At 41.2% G+C, this 20937-nt stretch overlaps 1 protein-coding gene across 5 annotated transcripts in view; it reads left to right on the forward strand.

Annotated features, from left to right (window-relative positions):
- The window catches only part of ptprea (protein tyrosine phosphatase receptor type Ea), a 95132-nt gene that overhangs the window by 47357 nt on the left and 26838 nt on the right, over positions 1-20937 (forward strand). For 4 of the 5 annotated variants that reach the window (XM_034708014.1, XM_034708016.1, XM_034708017.1 and 1 more), the window contains exon 2: positions 1859-2079. The gene's annotated coding sequence lies outside the window, so the exon portion shown is untranslated. Of the gene's footprint in view, positions 1-1776; positions 2080-20937 lie in introns of those variants that run through there. The other variant, XM_034708015.1, reaches the window with a different exon arrangement.

Consider the following 20937-nt stretch of genomic DNA (forward strand, 5'->3'; position numbering starts at 1 on the left):
AAGTTTTTAGAATTACTTTGTAATTCACAAGAGCATCATCTGCCGGTTCAAGTTCTCAACCAGCATTCTCCATTTTAAAGTAAAGCCGTACTTACAAGGTTTCCACACACACGCACAATGAAGAGCCCTGCCTACAGATACTTTGGCGGCTCAGCGTTCTCAGGTAGATAAATTGTACTCCTTGTCCTCTTTTTTTTACCCTCCTTTCAGGGCTCCCCTGGGTAATAGCAGGGATTATTTATTGGATGGCACCAAACTGCAATCTCTACTACAGCTTATGCACACTATTTCTCATATAAATAGACCCGAACAGTACAGAAAAAAAACATCCAAGGACGTCCTTTCAAGGATCAAATGAATACATATTCCCGTGTAACAAGACAGAAAGAGGCAATCTGTGAAACAACCTCCAATCTGGGCGGATGTTTTTTTTTTTTTGCTGTCAGTAGATTTATAATCAGGGGGGACTCATTTATTTTGTCATTTTCAAATAAGGATGTCTATAAAGTGGTGTGCATGTGGATTTGGCTGCTTGATTTGAGATTAATAGTCTGAATTTCACTCCTTAAAGGACTCCTTTAAATCTCCAGACTGCTTTAAAGCTCCTGTGGGGATTTTTTTTAACTAGTTATGAAACAGACTAAAGTTAATGCTGATGCCTCTTTATGGCCAACAAAAGCAAATATTACCACCAGTGCAACAATATTTTTTTCTGTAGAGCATTTTTTACATGTTGGAAATCCTTGCCGCAGGGTAAGTGTCAGACCACGTGATCAGGCATGCTTCTTCTACAGGTTATGTTTACATTTTAACTGCAAATTTCTCAATGAATGATAGATTTCACTGCTAAAAGACAGTAGGAGGAAAACACTTCTTACACTTCCTATATTTATAAAGGAGGAGTAACTGCTTTGTCCGCAGGGGGAGCCAAAATCAGCACAAACCAAAAGCGTCTCACAGCAAATGAGACCATCACCATTTCCATGCCTAAAAGTCTGCTACAACTACCAGTAACCGTCTCACCACTATCAACTCTCTCTCTTCGTCTCCCTCTACTCCCATTCCAACCCCAACTTAGTCCAGCCAGACGGCTGTCTAACATGAGTCTGGTTCTGCTCGAGGTTTCTGCCGGTTAAAGGAAGTTGTAAGGAAGTTGTAACTTGTTAAATGCTACAAAGTGCTCTGCTCATGGTGGATTAAGTTTAGACCAGACTGAGTCCCGTCTTTAAGATGGGACTGGATCTTGGCCAGTCTTGCTGTTGGTTCTTTGTTAAAGCTGTAACATAGAGTTCGGTCTAGACCGGTTGTTTGTAAAAGGTCTTGAGATAACATTTGTTGTGATTTAGAGTTTTATGAATAATGATTGATTGATTGATTGATTGATTGATTGATTGATTGATTGATTGATTGATTGATTGATTGATTGATTGATTGATTGAAAACCACTTAAGGGTTAATAGCGTTAATTTGGTCATGGGGGCGCAACAAGAGGTGCTCACAGGACTGTTCTTCACAAGGTTACATTTTATGACCATCTGCCTTTCACCTTTCTCAGACTCTGTGCTCTACTACAGATGAGGAGAATCTTCATACACCCCTCTTCATTTCCTCCAAAGCAAAGTGTTATCTTTATTCATGAAGGGTAACCTATAGAGGCTATATATGCTGTGTCACAATGCTCTGGGCTCAGCTAATTACTTCACAGCCTGGTCCTTTGGGGAAGCTGTCCTCTACTGTAAACTGCTCTCGCTTCTTCTTGCCACATAGCATTTCTGCACTACACAGGAACTGCATCACACCTTCCTCACCCTCCAGCGAGTTCTTAATTTGTCCTTTCTTGTTCTCTGTTTGAATAAAGGTGCTGACCAGGCTTGCAGCACTGCTCTGCAAGGATTCAGGCCAGCTGCTGTTCAGTGAGACCCTGAAACTGAAGCACTGAGAACCACCGATTTCGCCGATTCGTGTCTCCAGCTTCTGTCCGACTTCTCGCAAAGATGTGACAACTGGACTCTGACAGCACCATGTGACCTGCTATTATGGATTTGGGAATCAGCATACATTGAATCTACACTCATCCAGGTAATATCTGCTGAGAAGAGGAGTCTTTGGTAATCCTTTACTTGGGCACACTTTGATTTCAAAGAGCTGTACATTTTCTTGGTATATTTAGAGACCTTCTGTTGAGACTTATTTGTTGGCATGCAGTCACTTCCTTATTTTAGAGTCATGACTGTAGATTGCTCTCTGTTAGAGAAAAATAACAAAGAAACAGGAAGTGGGACAGAAGTGTGAAACATTAGTGAGAACAGAGGAAAAGCTCAGTAGGTGACAGTAGTAGAAACTGCACTTACTTGGCTTACTCAGAATTCCAGCGGCAATACTGTTTGAATGGATGATTTTAAGTCTGTGAACACAGCTATTGTATTGAACTGTACTGTGTACTTGTTACTCTTTCAATACTTGAATTTACAGCTACGTAAAGGCTTTTATTGTTTTTTCATAATCTGAGCCTCAACTTGAGACTTCAGTGCTTTGCCATTCCCCTGATACAAAACATTGTACTTTTGTTGCCATTATAGAGGCATGTATTCAGTGGGTGTTATCTTGAAAGCATGGTTTTGACATTGAATTGGCTGGCATAATTAAGACAAAAGAGTGACAGTTTTTGATGTATTAGGCCAGTCATAGCATGACCTCTAAGGGAAGGGGCTGGAGTCATGAAAGGGGAAGGGTGACAAGGCTTTATAAAAACAATGCACACCGTTTTGCATTGCCAGGAAAGCACGGCCAATTCTGTGAACCGAGTATCAGGTAACTGTAAGGCTGACGATGAATCTGCACCAAACAAACAAAGACAAGAAAGTGTGACCTCGCTCTGGCTTGACCTCCACCAACAGCGGGCCAACCACACATGAGAGATTTAGAAGTTGCATGTGGCTGTGTCACTTGCACTTTCACCTTTGTTACAGAGGATGGTTGGTTTTCAGTTTGACGTCACACACTGGGGCTTTAATTTGAATATTTTTTGCAGATGATGTTCAAAGTTGTTGTAAAGATGCAGGATTTTTTTCACAGAGGAAGTGTGTGATTGCATGTTGTAGTTTATTTGGCATCTCGGTGAGTGTGGTGATGGGAAGTGGGTGCTTGAAAATACTTTCACCTACCTGCAGAAAAAAATTGGAACACTGCATTAGTAGGCAAGAGATGGGGATTGCTATGGTTCTGTCTTCTTAACACTCCTGTTATGTTGTGGGTCAAATTGACCCTTTTTAAAGTTCAAAAAAAAAAAAAAAAAAATGTTAGAAGTTTTTTTTTGGTATGAAACATCTTTGCTTGGCTTAATAAGTGAAATCAACATATAAAAACAGCCAAAAAACTGGGCAGCATGTGACAGAAGAGGTGGTTCGTGTTAATTTATCAACATCACTTCATAAAAAAATAATAATTCAAAATAAAATAAGCAAAATCTATGTCATGTAAAACTATTGTATTTATATTTAGGTATTTCAGTGTACATTTAAAAAAGTTTTAACAAGAATTTCCATTAAGAACGAGTGAGATATCCTCATTGATATGTTATCCTCTGTGAAGATTATGAACACAATTGCACCAAATATTGATTTAAATGGTTAGTAATGGAGTTAATAATGAATTTAAAAAAAAATGTATAGGGATTTTTTTGGTTCTGACACTTTTGGATAATTAAATATGCCCTGTTTCAGATTGACCCAGGAACATTATTGCTGTTCCTGAGAAACGAACATAACAGGAGGGTTAACGATCTCAGTCTTTATATATTCCACTATTGTTAGTTTCCTATTTTTCTGTTGAAAGATAAGACAACAGGAAGTTTTTAATAGGACTAGTATTTCTATATTGATGATCTTTTATTCACTTTTGGCAAACAGTCATTTTACTGACCTTAAACACATCATCACTTCACCTCGTTAAATTTGCTAAGTAGCATTTAACTCGCTGATTTCAATCAAAATCTCAATCTTGGATCTCTATTTTTAACTAACCTAATTGGCAATAAAGTGGTGGTTTGCCGGCCACAGCTGGAGGTTGAGGATGACTGACCCAGAGCAGCAGCAGCAGCAGGAACCAGAGTTTGCTTTGCTTGTGTTCAAGAAATTTCTTCTCTGCACTCTTTATCTTTGGGTCTCTAGATACATCGTAGTGCCACGAGACTCAATAGTTGTACTGATAAACTCGAGAATAGTTGATTTTCAAGTTTTCATAACTGGGAGCAGACAGAGACGGGAGTGAAATTGTAACATGGAACGAGTGTCCAACATCAACTGAGGTGACTTTTGCTTTCTCTGTTAAATTTTTCTCCGTCGATTATACAAAAGCTTTACACCAAGTCTGCCTGTTTCGCTTGTTATCGTGTTATTACTACTCAAGCTCAGCAGCTTCAAGGAATTTCACTGCGTTAATGTAACGCTTACAGATTCTGCGACCTTTGACTTTCCTTTTTCACAACAATCGGATGTATTGTTGTGTTTCAGTCCCCACACAGCTGACTTGTGGAGGTGTTTGACCGTGTTAAACGAGGACAAAGGGGAACATACAGTGTGGTGGATGGAGGAGGGAGAGACTACATCTTAAAGTCTAAGATGGAAGGAAACAGAGAGGAGAAGAGTGTTTGTGTTTAAATTGTGCGGTAAAGTCTTTGTCCACATGTGTCTGCATGTAGACGTATCTTATCCAGGTTTTTTTTGTGTGCGTGTGTGTGTATGTGTGTGTGTGTGGCACTCTTGCTCCCATTTCCTCTGTAAAGCGGAGCGCTACAGGAAGGCTGGCTGGTTGGCTGGCTGCACAGGAAAGGAAACAGTCTCTATCAAACAGCAGATGGAGGACAGCATGTGCTTACACTGCAGAAACACACACACACATACACACACTAGCAGACACATGCATTCACACACACACACACACACACACACACACACACACACACACACACACACACACACACACACACACACACACACACACACACACACACACACACACACACACACACACACAGGGAACTATCCATAAATACTGTAGCTTTTATTAAGAGTGTGACCCACATCACAGTGTAAATGTCACCGGCAGAGAAGCTCCAGTTTTTGTAGAGGCGGAAAAGAACACCGGATATTTTCAATGAACTTCTGATTTGTTTCCATCAAAGCATATACAGGAAGGTTGTTTTGCTCTCACAACTTTTCCCAAAGTTTTCTTATCTTCATTGTAATTGTACATCACATAGTGCTGCAGTCCCATCCTAGCTTCCACAATTGAATTTCTAATCCCTACCTTAAATAGACCTGGGATCAAATGTTCTTCTACACCAACCTTGGAGTTTCAGCAGTTTTGTCCACCAAACTGAAAAGAAAAGCTCACAGCTGAAGATTTTCTTAGACGACCAAGAGTCTGTAGTTTAATGGAGCTGTAAAGAAGTTGTCACATGTTTATTTTGTTGTTTTAAATAGAAAAACATGCATTTTAAGGAGGATAGAGAGATTTGATTTCCAAAGGTGAAGGAGAATGTAATCAGTAACATAGTTAGCTCAGTGGTGCGTCAGATAGAAATAAACCATTATGATAAGGCTTAAGAATATAAATTTTACTATGTATGTATGTATAAAGCAAGCTTATGATAATGATTACAGCAAAGCCGTGATGTAAATGATGCTGAATACGTTACAGTGTGTCCTACCTGCATGCAAGCGTCAGAACATGTGTCGCATTGGATGCCAGCTGTCCATACTGCATCCATCAATGAAATGTAGACTTCTGTTAGGTCATATAAAAAAAACGGTTTGCTATCACCTAACTGGAGATATCAGAGATGGAGGAGTATTTTCTAACTTCCTGTGATTGCACTCAATAAACAAAAAACATGATGGCCTTGAAGGATATGAATGCTGTTAATGCACCTCTATCTCCACTTTGTTAAACAAGCTGTCCAGCTCTGAAATCAATAAACATTTTCTCACTGGACACTCTGAGCGCATTTCCGGTCTCTGTCTAGCTAGCTGTCCCTTTTTGTAGGGAGATGAGGAGGTTTATGACTAACTTCTCATCTGAACTTCATGAATGAACCTCTTGAGGCAACATGGGCAAACTAGAAACAGGGTGTCGGAATCACAGTGTAAAACTTTGCGCTGTGTTGCTCCTGAGCAGTCAGGTGCTCAAATAGCAATCTAGATTATTTTGTTGATGATGCTTGGTTTGTGTTGCATGCTGCTATGACACAGTGTAAAGAAAACCAGTGGGGAGACCTAACATTTTTCTTAACACCATCTAACATCATCACACCGTACTGTAGTTTGTGACTGCTGGTTTCTTTCATAGACTGTATAAATAATGGACGTAGTATTCGTGACGTCACCCATCTGTTCCTGAGCACTGTTTTGAAGCCAATCGACGGTGGCAGCTATATTGGAAATGTTGAACTCAACCAGGCATGGTGTGACGTAAAGAGGCGGAGTTTGAGCCTCCTAGCCAACAGCTATGTGTTCCCGTCCGGGAGTCAAGTCAGTCATGTCCTTATATGGGCAAAAACTCCTAATCTTAATATCTTCTGAACCATCGCGTTAGATGAAAAATTCACCCCCCGGTAAAGTGTGTGCCCATAAAGAAACTAGCTACGTAGAGCCAAGCCGTTTTTTAAAACCAGGCTGTAAACATGTTTATTAATGCTGCAAAGATCGTCTTTTTTGAATTGGTGTCTATGTGGTTTCCGGTGTTTCTGCAGCCAGCCTCAAGCGGATTCTTGATGAATTGCAGTTTATAACACTTCCGCATGGCCTCCATAGTTTGAGACCAGAGGTTGCCACTTTGTTTCTTTAGGCAACGCAGGTTTTTCTATATAGTACATTTCATTAAAAAACGGGAATAAAAGGGCTTCACACGCAAATTTAAACATCGTGAAAGGGCAGAAGAGAAACATTAAAAAAAGATATTTTAAATCATTAAAGATAATCTGAAAAAAGCAGAGAGGAAAAATAAAACCAGCAAAAACAGAAGCTAAAATATGATAAGACCAGTGTTATAAAATTAAAGACACTTCTTTACTGCAGATAGACTGCAGCTTTAACACTCAGCTCTGTGTAGTCGGCCAAAGCCCTGCTAACAAGCTCACAAACCAGCTAGTGAAGACTGTTGTTGAGATATTTCAGTAAAGTTTCATAAAACAGGTTGCCTTCTCTCTCAGTTTAGCCGACTTTCTGCCGACTACTGTAACTCAACAACACATGGATAGCATCTGTTTAGTGTGTCTGCTGTACATTATGTTAAACTCACACACAGGACTCCATGGACTTACTTTCCAGAACGAGCCTTGCAGACAACTTTATATGCATATGTTTCCCAGAAGGCCAACTTCTTAGAGGGAAGGCGGGTAACACTAAAGATAGATCTAACAGACAGAAAGCAGACAAGATGCAGCACCTGGATGTAGTCTGAAGCTATTTTTTCTGTAACTTTTGACAAATGAAAACTTGGCTGGCTAAAAGTTTTTTGACTGACCGTCTTTGATGGGGTATTAGGAGGCTTTCACACACTGGTTGAGCTCATATCAAAATCCGTCAAATGTTTAACATTTAGCCTCAAAGCTAACGACATTAGCAGAGCTGACATTCTGATCCTTGTGTTATCTTTGTGGCCTAAATATCAACACATCTCTGTTGTTAAAATTTAGTGCTAACAAACATGTCGTCACCTCCTCCCACCCCCTCGGTGTTCATGCCCATGATTTTTGATGGCCTGTCATGCCTCCGTGCCTCTGTCAGGACCAGTTAGTGGCGGGCTTGTCTTGCAAAGCTTTTGTCTGCAGTGTGTTAACTCTGGATGTTGCACTTCCCTTTTCAAAGAGGGTAGCAAGGTCTCCAAGAGGTCTTCGACTCATTTGTGTAACAAGGCAGCTTAGGAGGGAAGACAATGAGGCTCAGTATGGTGCCAAAAGCTCCACTAAATGAGTCATATTTTTGCAGGATTCAGGCAACGGGGTTACACAATCTTAATCAACAAAGTGCGGCTCATAATGTGCTCAGCAGGGGCCGTGATCCTGCAAAAGAGGATTGTGAAAAATGTGTCAGGTTGGGGTTTGGGTGACATAATTACTGTGCTTCACATTCCAGTTACCCCTTGAAGGCAGGCTAAAGCCCAGTGGCAAAGACAGGGAAATGAGCTGTGTGTGTGTATGTGGGGCGTTTGGACAGGGGCCAAGAATTTGACATAATAAAGGAATTAATACTACAGCAGAAAAACAAGATACTAGGGGTGGCAATTGTGTCATGTTACATTACAGGATACATTGATACACTGAAACATCACCAGGATCACGGCAATGAAAGTGATTCTGCAATGATTGAGAAAGTCCAAGACGATCATCTCAGGACTATGTTTAGCCTACAGGTCTATGTTTGTACTTGTTTTTATAGCCTGTTAACACTAAGTTAACATAATGGGTCTTTTACTTTGAAAGATGCCATGTGACACTGTGGTTTTGCCATGCCCCACCCATATGTGATCTAGGTGTGGAAGTGTATAATACATAGACTGTATAAAGTATTGACGTAGTATCCATGTTGTCACCCATCTGTTTCTGTAACGCTGTTTTGAGGCCAATTGGCGGCGGCAGCAATATTGCTGCTGTTGAGCGATTGTGACGTATAGAGTTGGGCTTTGAGCCTCCTAGCCAACAGCTACAGTGTTCCCGCGTGTCAATCAAGTCAGCTGTGCCTCTAATTGGAAGACTCGTTATCTAAATATCTTTGAAATTGCCACGTTAGAAAAAATGTACCCCCCCTACAGTGTGTGCCAGTCAAGAAATGAGCTATCCAGACTACACTTGTCTTTTGTACCAGGCTGTAAACATGTTTATTTCTTAAGGTATATATATATATATTTTTTTTTTCAAGATATATTTTTAGGCTTTTCTGCCTTTATTGATAGGACAGCTGAGGAGAGACAGGAAATGTGGGGAGTAGAGAGTGGGGGAAGACATGCAGCAAATGGTCGATCGGCCGGGAGTCGAACCGGCGACCTCTGCAACGAGGACTATAGCCTCTATACGTGATGCACTTAGACTGCCAGGCCACCAGCGCCCCAACATTTTTATTTCTGCTGTAAAGATTGTCTTTTTTGAATTGGTGTGTATGTGGTTTCCGGTACTTCCAGAGCCAGCCCCAAGCGAATCCTCAATGAACTGACATTTTTAGCACTTCTGCATTGGACTCATATTTTTAGACCGGAGGTTGCTGCTTGGTATAATACAACATGTACAATTGATACAGTACCTTATGAGTGCATCAGGAAGCATCTGCAGGTAAGCAAAACATCAGTTAGCAAAAATGAATGCAGATTTGACAAGGACAGGAACAGCAACATACAGCTGTAGCAGCTGCCTGCCAGCTGTAGGCTAACCTTAACCTGAGGCACGGAGCACATACCAGGAGCAGCTCTTATTTAGCTCCTCGCCAATGTCAACCATGTTTCTACACAGTTTATGATCCACTGATTAGCAGGAGCTTGTTGTTTCACAGTGAAATGCTTCCAGTCCTGAGTAGACTAAAAACTGTTTAGAGACACAAATGTGGACGGTCTCCTTCACATTCAATCAGACTAGCAGTGATACAACCACAACAATCAAACTGCACAATAAGTATCAAAAGCCAACGTCATTAGCTAATCCCTAAATCTAATCCCTCCTCAGCATCTGTGAATCAAGACTATGCTGTAAATATGTTTTTTAAATCCTGTTGACACTAAGTTAGCATAATGGGGCTTTTATTTTGAAAGATTCCGTGTGACGCTGCTGTTTTGCCATGGCACCCACTGGTGTTTTACAGTGAAACCTCACTTCTCGTGCAGACAGTCTAAGGACATGTCAGAAAAGCCCAACATGCAGTCCTCATATCTCTTTTTAAAGACTCACATGAGGGTTTTACTGGCCTGCGTCTGCACAGAGCAGACAGGTTTGCTCTATCTCAGCACGACAGCACAGGCAGACTCCTCAACCTCACAGCGTGGGACGTTCACTCATCCTTTCTGCTACCACATCTCCTCCTTCTCTCTTACTCCCCCAGAATGAAGTGGCTTTTTGTTCTCCTGTGGCAGTGCTTATCACTTGTTTCTCCACCACTGCCCTCCTTATCACTCTCTCAGGGAATGAAGGGATATATTTGGGGGGATAGATTGTGTCTTCCCTGTGTGTCTCTGTGTCTGAAAATGAGGGTTCTGTGTATGAACCCCCCCCCCCCCCCCCCCTCTTGTCCACCTCTTTCTTTTGGGGTTGGTTTTCCTGAAGGATCCCGTTTATTTAGCCCCTTTCCGCATCAGCACAAATGTTAAATAAAGCTTTGTGGTGAGTGATAATTACAGGTTCTGACACTGCATTTTTATAACTCATTAAGCAAGTTAGAGTTTTTTTGTCCCACAGGATTCTTCAGTTTCCAGTTATTCTGAGCATGAATAATGTGACATAAATATGAGCCATATATCCTCTCAGGGGATACAGTCTGGTTGGTTGTAATGCTTTTTAAAGCCCGGCTCCCTGACACCATCTGAGTCAGCTGTAATGAGACTGCATGGAGTGATATTTTAATCAGTTTAATCCTTCTTTATTGACCGTCAAACTCCAAAAGAGTGACATATTTATAATCTGTAGAAGACCAGCAGTCATTGTTGTGTTTATTGTCGCAGCGTTATGCAAATATGTTATCTGACAGCAATTCAAGAAGCTTATAATCATAGAGGATATAGTTTGTGAGATGCAAATGCTATGTTAGCACTTTTAAATTAACCGTGGTCTTGTCCAATTCATATTCATATGGGGTGGCTGTGGCTCAGTGGGTAGAGACGGTCGTCTGTCAATCGGAAGGTTGGCTTCTGCAGTCACATGCTGAAGTGTCCTTGAGAAAGACACTGAACCCTGAATTGCTCCCTCTGTTGTTCAGAGGTGTGTGCATGTGAACGAATGAGATTAGCTAACATTGATGGTCCCTGTAGCAGCCGCTACTATCAGTGAGTGAATGGGTATGAATGGGTGAATGTGACTAGTGTAAAAGTGCTTTGAATAGTCAGACAGACTAGAAAAGCGCTATATAAGTACAAGTCCATTCACCATATGCATAGATCAGTGGATTTACAGGTAATAAGTCCTGATTTAAAAAGAAGAAGCTAAAAGGGATATTTGAGTTTTTAAACAAGCTATCAAGTGCCTGTGTGAAGTTTCAGCTAGCTATACCAAATTTCCCTCCCCGGGATACATACAGTATTTCTGATTCTGATTCTCAAAGTGGTTTTTGATGTAATTAGAGAATCAGACTACTTGCTCAAAAACTACTCGATAAAAACTCACAGGCAATCACTGAAATGTCTGTTTCCAATTTAGACTGAAAGTAAAAAAGGTTGTAGTCGTGTTGAAACATCTCAAGCTCTTGTAGCATCTTGTAGCATCCACTTCCTGGTCTGTGTGGCAACAGTACTGTGATTGAGATTGTGTGGGCAGGCAGGAGGAGAAGTTTATTTGTGGCTTACTGCTTTATGGCTCTAACTTGTCTCCTCGAACAAAATCCCCATGATGTTTGAAGTTTACAAATGTATGTTAATATACTTTTTCCTCATCTTAATGTTGAGACAAGTGGAGCAGTACATCTTCCACACTTCCACCCTGAAATACTACCAATCCTTCTCTCCTTCTTCCTCCTCTTCTCTCTTACTTTCCCCTCTACATGCCTCTCACACTAATGCCTGCTCACAGCAGAGTGCTGGTAATCACAGAGCTGTGGATGATAACGAGAAGTGTCACAACGCCGCCTTCGTCATTTTCAGCCCAGCTGCCACGCATTACGCCGGCTATCGACGGCTCTGACTCCAGCTCGTAATTGCTCTGCTTCTGAATAATTGAAATGGGGGAGGACGTAAATCCCAGAGGTGTCAGAGTGGGAGAAAGATGGATGCTTTGGTGTTGGATGCTGTCAGGTCAGGAGGTGTTAGCCGGAGCGGGAGACATGATGAGACCCTCATGGAGAGATTGCCCCCCCTGCCCCCACACACATGTTGTGGATGATGGACCACTGGTGGAATGATTTCTGGCAAGTTGGTTCTCAAACAGACGTTGTGTTTTCTGTAGATCCATACTGAAGAGTTTGTGAACTTGCTGGTGTGTGTGTGCTTCCCCAAGTGTGTGTAATTCCAGGGATTTGGATGCCAATTGTTAGCAGATTTGATGCAGAGACTTATGGATCAAGCCTGTTGTGTAAGCTGTAACTCTGCGCATGGGAAGTGTTTGAAAACCTGCTGGCGCCTCGGAAAATTAACTGCACACACACAGACTAAATGACACTCAACAAGCCGACTGAGTGTGTGCTCAGATGTGGTGTTTGTTAGTGAAGACGGCAGACTGGAGTAAATATTTACAACTAATTAAACTCTTGGTTTACATGCGGTACCAGAATGTGACAGTCGCTTTTAAATGCTCTGAAAGCTGAAGTAATTTTATCATACGCCAAATGAGGGCTGCTCTCAAATGTTACAGTTATGGCTGGAATGTTTTTAAGAGGATTATCAATAATCGCTCCTCATCTAGTGGCGTGTTATTCTTAACTAATGTGCAGCAGCTCAAAGCTCTTGTTTCCAAAGAGGACTGCTATAATAACAGGGTTTTGTAGGTCAGACGCAGTAGCAGCCATGTCTCAGTCAACAGGATGTTTTGGTTTCAACATGGCAACCAACAACAGTTCTCCTTTTCCAGCCATCGGTTAACATGGTGTCTCTTTGTTCTTTGATTCAGTTAATGTTCCTCTCCTGCATACAAACACAAATTTAGCATACAAAAGCATGTATGAGTTTTCTAACACATTCAGCTGAGGTCTCCGGTGGGAGATGCTACTTTTGTTCCCATAGACGTAGAGGGCTGACGCTGCAGAGCAGAGCCAGCAGGTCTCCAAGGTCATTACCACTGCCACAGCGTCTGGGCGCCCTGGGAAGGAGGCAGGAATTGATTAATGACAATGCTGGGAGCGCAGGAGGGGAGGAACCCAGATTGGTGGAGAGAAGTGCTGCAGAGGTAGAGATGTTTCCGTACTATTGTGCTACAGATAACGCTAGTGTAAGATACTGCAGAGCGAGACAATACTACCAATACCCCTGGTGATATTAATGCCTCAATGTATTCAAGTTGGGTGGTCAGAGAGAATGACAAGGATATTAGAGAAAGGATTTTTAAATTGTACTCCGACATATTTGGTACATTCCTCCTGATATTGAAAGCCTAAAGCAGGGGTTCCCAAAGTGTGGGTTGGGATCCCCTGAGGGGTTGTGAGAAACAAATGATGGGTTGTGAGATGACTTCCAGATTTTTTTTATAAAGTTATCTAAAATTAGTACATTGTACCCATTTTAGTAAAAAAAAAAAATCAACAAAAATAGTAGCTCAACTCAAAATAAAACCTTAAAAATAGAAAATGTAATGAGTTTTCTGCTCTTCTTTGTTGCCAGATGACTCCTAAGTTTAGGGTTACTGAACAGTTAATTATCAAAAGCATGGGGCGCTGGTGGCCTAGCGGTCTAAGCGCCCCTCATACAGAGTCCTCGTCGCAGGGGTCGCCGGCTCGATTCCCGGCCGGTTGACCATCTCCTGCATGTCTTCCCCACTCTCTACTCCCCACATTTTCTGTCTCTCTCAAGCTGTCCTATACAATAAAGGCAAAAAGGCCAAAAATATAACTTTAAAAAAAAAAAATAATTATCAAAAGCATCAGTAGCAGTAGGTAAATTCATAACAGCACAGGAAACACAGCCACAGAAAGTTACTTAAGAGATGGAAACACTTACTCCATGAAGTGCAGTTTAGGCACCAACAGACCAGGAGCCTCCTCTACTACAGTTTGGATCCATGGTTTTCTGGTTCACAGGGCACTATGATGAAGAGGCAACAAGCCTATGTTTTTGGCTGGATGCTAAGTTAACCTAGTTGGGGTCATATTTGGTGGTATGAAGTAACTGTCAACCTATGAAAACACCCTGGAAGGCAGAGCAAAACATGAGCAGTGCCTGATAGAAGGTAAACAATAGGTTAGAATTAACTAACAAGATAGCCTTTGCTCAGCAGGAGTATAGCTTGCACCATGTCCTATCTGTGTGCGACATGAGTGAGCATCAGCAAAGGCTTCAGTTAGATCACATTGTTCTCTATTTGAGTGTCATAACTTGCAGTGAGTGAAGCAGCGTGAAGCAACGTGTTGGATGTTCTGTTTTGACTCCAACACCCTGTTTCTATTTTCCATTTGTGGCTTGTATGGACGAGCAGCTCATGAAGGAATTCACAAAGAGGAATTCATGATGTTCAGATGAGGACTTAAGCGTATAATATCTCCTCATTTCACTACAAAAAACCTAATTAAGTCGTAGCCAGCTCGTGGAAGATGGCCACGGTGTTGGATGAGTCAAGTATGGAGATGTTTATTGGTTTAAGAGATTATTAACTGGTTTAACAAAGTGGAGATGGTGCATTAATAATATCCATGTCCATGATTGAAGCATTGTCTTATGTTTACACCTGGGGCAGTCCTGTTTTTTGTTTATAAAGTACCCTCCCATCCCTGACGTCTACAGCTGGTCTCCCGTGCACAGCTGTTTGACATGTGGTAATAGAAGTGTATATTTGACAGACACAGCATGGACAGCAAGCATCCATTGCTGTTGTGCGATGCGACTTGATATCTGATGTTTGAAACACAGTGTAAGAACCTCCACCTACCTCAGGCTACCTTACAATGGTACAAATGGTTTAGGCCCAAATACATTGCTGATCTACTGCTAATTTATGAACGATCTCGACCTCTGAGGTCATCAGGTACTGGTCTGCTTTCAGTCCGGAGAGTCAGAAAGAAACATGGTGAAGCAGCGTTTAGTCATTATGCACCACATATCTGGAACAAACTCCCTTAAAGCTGCAGGTCTGCTCCAACTCTCACCTCTTTTAAATCAAAGATTAAGACCTTTTTATTTGCCACTGCCTTCCTATCTTAGCTTATTTTAACTCACTTTAAATGCAAATTTTAAATTTACTTTAAATATATTTCTCATTTTCCTTTTCTTTTCTGTTTTATTATATTTGTCATTTTAATTGTGTTCTTTTATGCTTGTCTGAATGTTTCCAATGCTTTTAATGTAAAGCACATTGAGTTGCCCTCGTGTATGAAATGCACTATACAAATAAAGTTGCTTTGCCTTGCCTTACAAGGGTAATATCTTGTCTCTCAGAGTTTGAACAATTAACTTAATAATGATACATGCTGACTGGGCTTTCAGAACTGGTGTGTTTAACTCTGTCTAGGTGAGTTTGATATTATACCGGCCCACACTTTTTTACCAAGCGCCACCGTTAACTCTCACAAAAGGCTTGACTGACATGAGTTCTCAGGCTTTCATTGCATGTCTGCAGGCTGGGTTCTCTATTTTTCCTTTTTGATAAGCTGATGTGTTCAACATCCCACAGGTGCCACAGCAGTGGCAGTACTGCTGGTCAGGTTACCATGGAAACACATTGTGAAGAACAGCAGTATATATCTATATAAGATACATACTGACATTTTCCACAGTTTACTTAAAAAAAAATCTTAACAAGGATAGAAAATGAAGAGTGGGTCCAAAGTGTATAGTCTCTTTATACAGGAAGTATATTTTGATACACTGATCATCACCTTGTCCATCTGGGCTACACTGCCTGGGAAGCAGATGCACATCTGTGTGAACACATTGACTCCCCAGCTTCGTTTTCTCAGTCAACACTGTGAAAGTAGTGCACTGTCCTTTAAATAGCTGACCCGGCCAGGTTTACACTCTGTAGCTCCCTACAGGCAGAGAGCACAGAGACAGAGACATGATGCTAGAGGACGACCTATTCAGATAGAAAACGCAGACTTGTTCACTTCCTGCAGTGGTCAAACAGAGATACAGCACTATTACTTTCTTTTATTCAGTATTCTCCAGATCAAATAATCCAACAGAACAGAAGCACTGCACTTAAGTGATCTGTGATTTTGTTTCAGTAAAGCTGGGGAATACATGTTGGAAAATAAAATGTTAAAAATCAATGCTGTAGAAGCTGACTTTGAGTACAATGCTTCATACGCAATTGAAAAAAAAATGTTTTTTTTTTAGGGGGAAGAATAAAAGATAAGAAACTAAAATGATGTGGTTGCACAAGTGTACACACCGTCTTAAAACTGGGGATGTGGCCATGTTCAGAATTAACCAATCACATTCAAACTCATGACAAATAGTAGTCAGTATACACATGTCATAATTTAAAGTGACTTTGATTAATCCCAATAAAGATCAGCTGTTCTAGGAGGATTTTCATGACATTTCCTCAGTTGCATCTTACAGCAAAAGCCATGGTCCACAGAGAGCTTCCAAAGCATCAGAGGGATCTCATCGTTGAAAGGTATCAGTCAGGAGAGGGGTACAAATAATTTTCCAAGGCATTAGATATACCATGGACCACAGTGAAGGACCACTTTTTTTTGGGGGGGCGAGTAGAGAGTGGGGGAAGACATGCAGAAAATGGTTGCAGCTGGGAGTCGAACCAGCGATCTCTGTTATGAGGACAACAGCCTCTGTACATGGGGCGCACTTAGACCGCCAGGCCAATGGTGCCCTGTCAACTTAATTTTTGCCATAAAGACACAAGAGATATATCAAAGCTCTCATCTAATTCTCCAAAAAGCTCCAAAAACTGTCATCCAAAAGCCAGTTGTTTTTTCCTAGACATACAAAAATGTCTAAAAGAATCTGTCTGACCTTTATAATCAGGTCCATCAGTATTTGGCAGAAATAATAAGTTGAAAAAACAGGAGAGACAAAATGCACAAAAGCCCTTAGGCTATTGGTTTTTCCTCTAATAAGACATTTCACAGGTTCCAGTAATAAACACCATCTACCCTTAACAGTAAACAATCTGGCAGCCTTTTTCTCAGAGGACACAATGCACCTACTGCTTCCTTCTCTGTCAAGTCGCCCCTACGCCCACCATCCAGTTTCCAAAATCCCCAGCTGATGTATTTGAAGAGACAGAGAAACTCTGTGCCCAGAGAAACCACATTCAACTGAACTGACAGCGCTTCTTCGTCGTCTGCAGGAAGACACACGATGCCAGGGAACACTGCGCTTCCTGTCAGAGGCAGAGGCGGCCAATTTCTCTGTCTTATCTCCTAATTGTAACAAGCTTGTTCTTTCTGATGGTGAGGTTTCTGGGGCTAATTAGACAGACAATAGAGGAGAGCTGCAGGGGTGTCATTATGTCACTTCAGGGATTTTTTTTTTTAAGCACAGCCTGAAAGAATGACAAAGCAGGAAAGCACAGCGCAAGGAAAAAAAAACAAGTCCACAGAGAGGGAGAGCTTATCCCCCAAAACAAAACAAAGACATATATCAGCTTTTGGTTTTGCACTATAAACAGCACTGAGTAAGAATTCCCAGACTGCATTTCTCATGTTTGGAGCAGCAATAACAAACAAAAAGAGAGGCCTCATAGAGTTGTCTGCTTGTCTTGTGAGTTGTCTGTCAGCGTAATGTTGCACACTGATATCTGTGCGTGTGTGTGTGTGTGTCTGTGTGTGTGTGTGTGTGTGTGTGTGTGTGTGAGGCAATGTTAGTGTTTGCGTTCTGTGAGGTATGCAGGTAATCAGAGGGGGCAGGTCGTAATCAGTAGAGACAGAGCTATGAGTCACTCAGTGCATACCAGGTGCTGGAAGCCTCTATGAGGACATAACAGAGCCTGAGGTGTTAAAAACAGTGTGTGGGCAGAATACATGGCTTTGTGATATGGTTAAAATCAATCTTGTTATATTATTTTGATTATGTGGTTTTTATTTATGTGGCAAATGGATGCCAAAAACGCATAGTAAATCATCTTACTGATGTTTATAGGTAAAGAAAATAAGTGCAGAATTTTTACAGCTAAATGGATGAGATTTTTGGAGGCCATATTTTACTTTCAGACCACTAACTGTGTCTTACAGTCCCTCTGCTGCCTTTTACAGCATCACATCACATGAAACTGAAGTTTAAATACTTACATTTCTTAGAGCTGATACCAATATAACTATTTTAAAAAGATTTTTAAAACTCTGATATACCAGATTGTGCATAAGGCAAGGCAATGCAAGTTTATTTATAAAGCACCATTTATTCAAAGAGCAATTCAAAGTGCTTTACAGAGTTAAAAACAAAAACCAGAACAGTAACAATCAACAAAAACACACAGCAAACACTTCAAACATTTACATTTTATATGCGGCCAGTTATGTTTGATCTACTCTCTCTCTCTGTGTACTTATGTAACTTAACATACATAGTAAATAGTGTTGGGTCTTATTAATTATTTAAATTAGGAGGGATTATTATAATTAATCAGCCCCCTTCACTGCTCTGAAGTCTGTAACTTGCGGAATCTTACTGTCCCACCGGACACAGAATCACAACTGGTCTTGTCTTAACCGAAATAAACCCTTAAATTATTCGATTCATCTCAGAACTTCTTCCCAAGGGTTAAGACTTAAAGACATTAATTCATCTTAACACTCAAGCTTTATATGTATTGCTTCATATATTTTTAGTGATAACCAGGACACATTAATCTGAAATTTTATAGCATTAAAATCTACATGATAGGACCAAGCAGCAACCTCCGGTCGTAAGAATTGAAGCCAAAGTGGAAGTGTCAAAAACTGCAGTTCATCGAGTGTCTGCTTGAGGCTGACTCCGGAAGTACCGGAAACCACATACACATCAATTAAAAAAAGCCGATCTTTACAGCAGAAATAAACATGTTTACAGCCTGGTATAAAAAATTAGTGTAGTCTGGATAGCTAATTTCTCTCTTTTTAATAACGCGGCAATTTCAAAGATATTAGGATTAGGAGATTTCCATTACGAGAGGCACAGCTGACATGATTGACAGGTGGGAACACTGTAGCTGTTGGTGAGGAGGCTCAAAGCCCGCCTCTTTACGTCACACTAGCTCGACAGCAGTTATGCAGTGGTGGTTCTAGACCAATTTTACAGGGGGGGGCAGGCTGGGGCCAAAGGTGTTGTCAGAGGGACACATTCAACCCTAACAAAAGAGAGTGAGAAGGGCGAGGTCCGGCTGAGAACAAACTAGCAAAACATCAGTGCATCCCTATATACTAGACATATATACTACTGTGTACTATATCAAAATGCAGACTGACAGCAGCTGTTTGGCTGTTTACACTCATCATGAGTCCCTTAGCGCTCTAAGGGACTGGAACCAACGATTTGCTTCAAAACAACGCTTCAGAAACAGATGGGTGACTTCACGGATACTACGTCCATTATTTATACAGTCTATGGATGGGACTCTATTCCTGACATATGATACAGTCTGTGGTGACGTCTGTATACTAGTGCTTCAGTTTCTGTTTACAAGTAAGTTTATAGAGTAAAAAGAAACTGTGTGATTTGAGATTCAGAGATTATTTGGCATTCTTCAGGAGCAGGTTCTTGTTACTTGTTGTCCCAAATACTGATAAAGATTGGCTGTGAACAAAGATTGACGTGATAATTGAGTCAAGGTATATACATAGTAAAATACTAACATGCTTTCCCCCTTTAAAATAGTTTTTAGTGCGGCTCCGCAGTGAAGAAGTTTGGGAACCACTGCCAAGTTGAAGTCCAGCCACATCCCCCCCATTTCCTGTAACCTTCCAATTTTTTTTATCTATTTAATAGAGATTTACTATCTGGAAAAAGTACACTGTTTGTTCAAAGGTCAAAACTTTTGTAGGAAAAAAAGCACATAATATACTCTGCATTTTGCTACATTTCTGTATTGCGGCTCAAACAAGATAAAGGATAGCGATGTGATTTGGCTAACTCAGTGTGAAACAGTGTATTCTGCCTTACTCTTATTAAAGCAGTGTTAGAGCTCAGGTCTTGTCAACACAGCTGAAGCCTCTCATTCAGCAGCCCAAGACCACCCTGACCAACTGTGATACAGGGCAAATTGTATGCCTGGGTAACTCAGGACACACACACACCACTTAAATAACTTTCTGTCTAGCTGGTCCGAACAATGCCATTCCCCCAAGGCTTCTAGCAAATGTCTCCTATCACAAAATAAGGACGCCTTAGAACTTCTCAGAAGCTGACATCTCCCATGACCTATTTTCATCATGGCGGGTGGTTGGTGAGTAGTCTCGGAGTGCTAAATGGAGAAAGGACAATATACAGATGAGGGCACACACATAATGTGATAGGCGTTTGCCCAGAATCTGACCGGTGCTAAATGATGACTAATGCTGGCAGTCTAATTTAAGATTGGTGTTATCAGCTGTTTTATGCTGAGAGTGGATTAAAAACAGGGGGAAAGTGATTAGATACCCTAAGGAAAAGGAAGTAGGGTTATTTATAGTTCTGTAAGGGATACTGCCCCATGAAGACAGAGGAAAGGAAGTTGTCTATCTTCTCTGAGATGCTGAAGAGGTCAGGCAGGCGACCAACTCAATGACAAGATGGGAAAAGCAGCCTAAGGTCCCTAAGGAGTAGTTGAACCATGCAAGAGAGGTTGGAGGCTAAAACGTGACAGTGTGACATCCCCAGAGGTGATGGAGGGGGAAATGGGAGCCAGGAACAAGGGGATTCTTACAAAATGCTGCAGCACAATTTACCACAAGACACAGCCTGAGGGTTAGCTGTGGGAACTGTGCAAAGAGTTCCTGTTGAGCCACACAAACAGACACACTGTACATACAGCTCAGTGTTGCAAACTGCACAAAGAGGGATTTTCCACAAGAAATGTTCTGATGCAATTTAAACTTCACAGTGCCAACACCTAGAAGTGAGCACTCTCCTGATATGAGGTGCCCCCTTAGTACCAGTGGAATCTAAAATACATGTATACTTTTT

Source organism: Notolabrus celidotus, chromosome 18 (genome assembly GCF_009762535.1).
Source record: "Notolabrus celidotus isolate fNotCel1 chromosome 18, fNotCel1.pri, whole genome shotgun sequence".
NCBI classification, from domain to species: domain Eukaryota; kingdom Metazoa; phylum Chordata; class Actinopteri; order Labriformes; family Labridae; genus Notolabrus; species Notolabrus celidotus.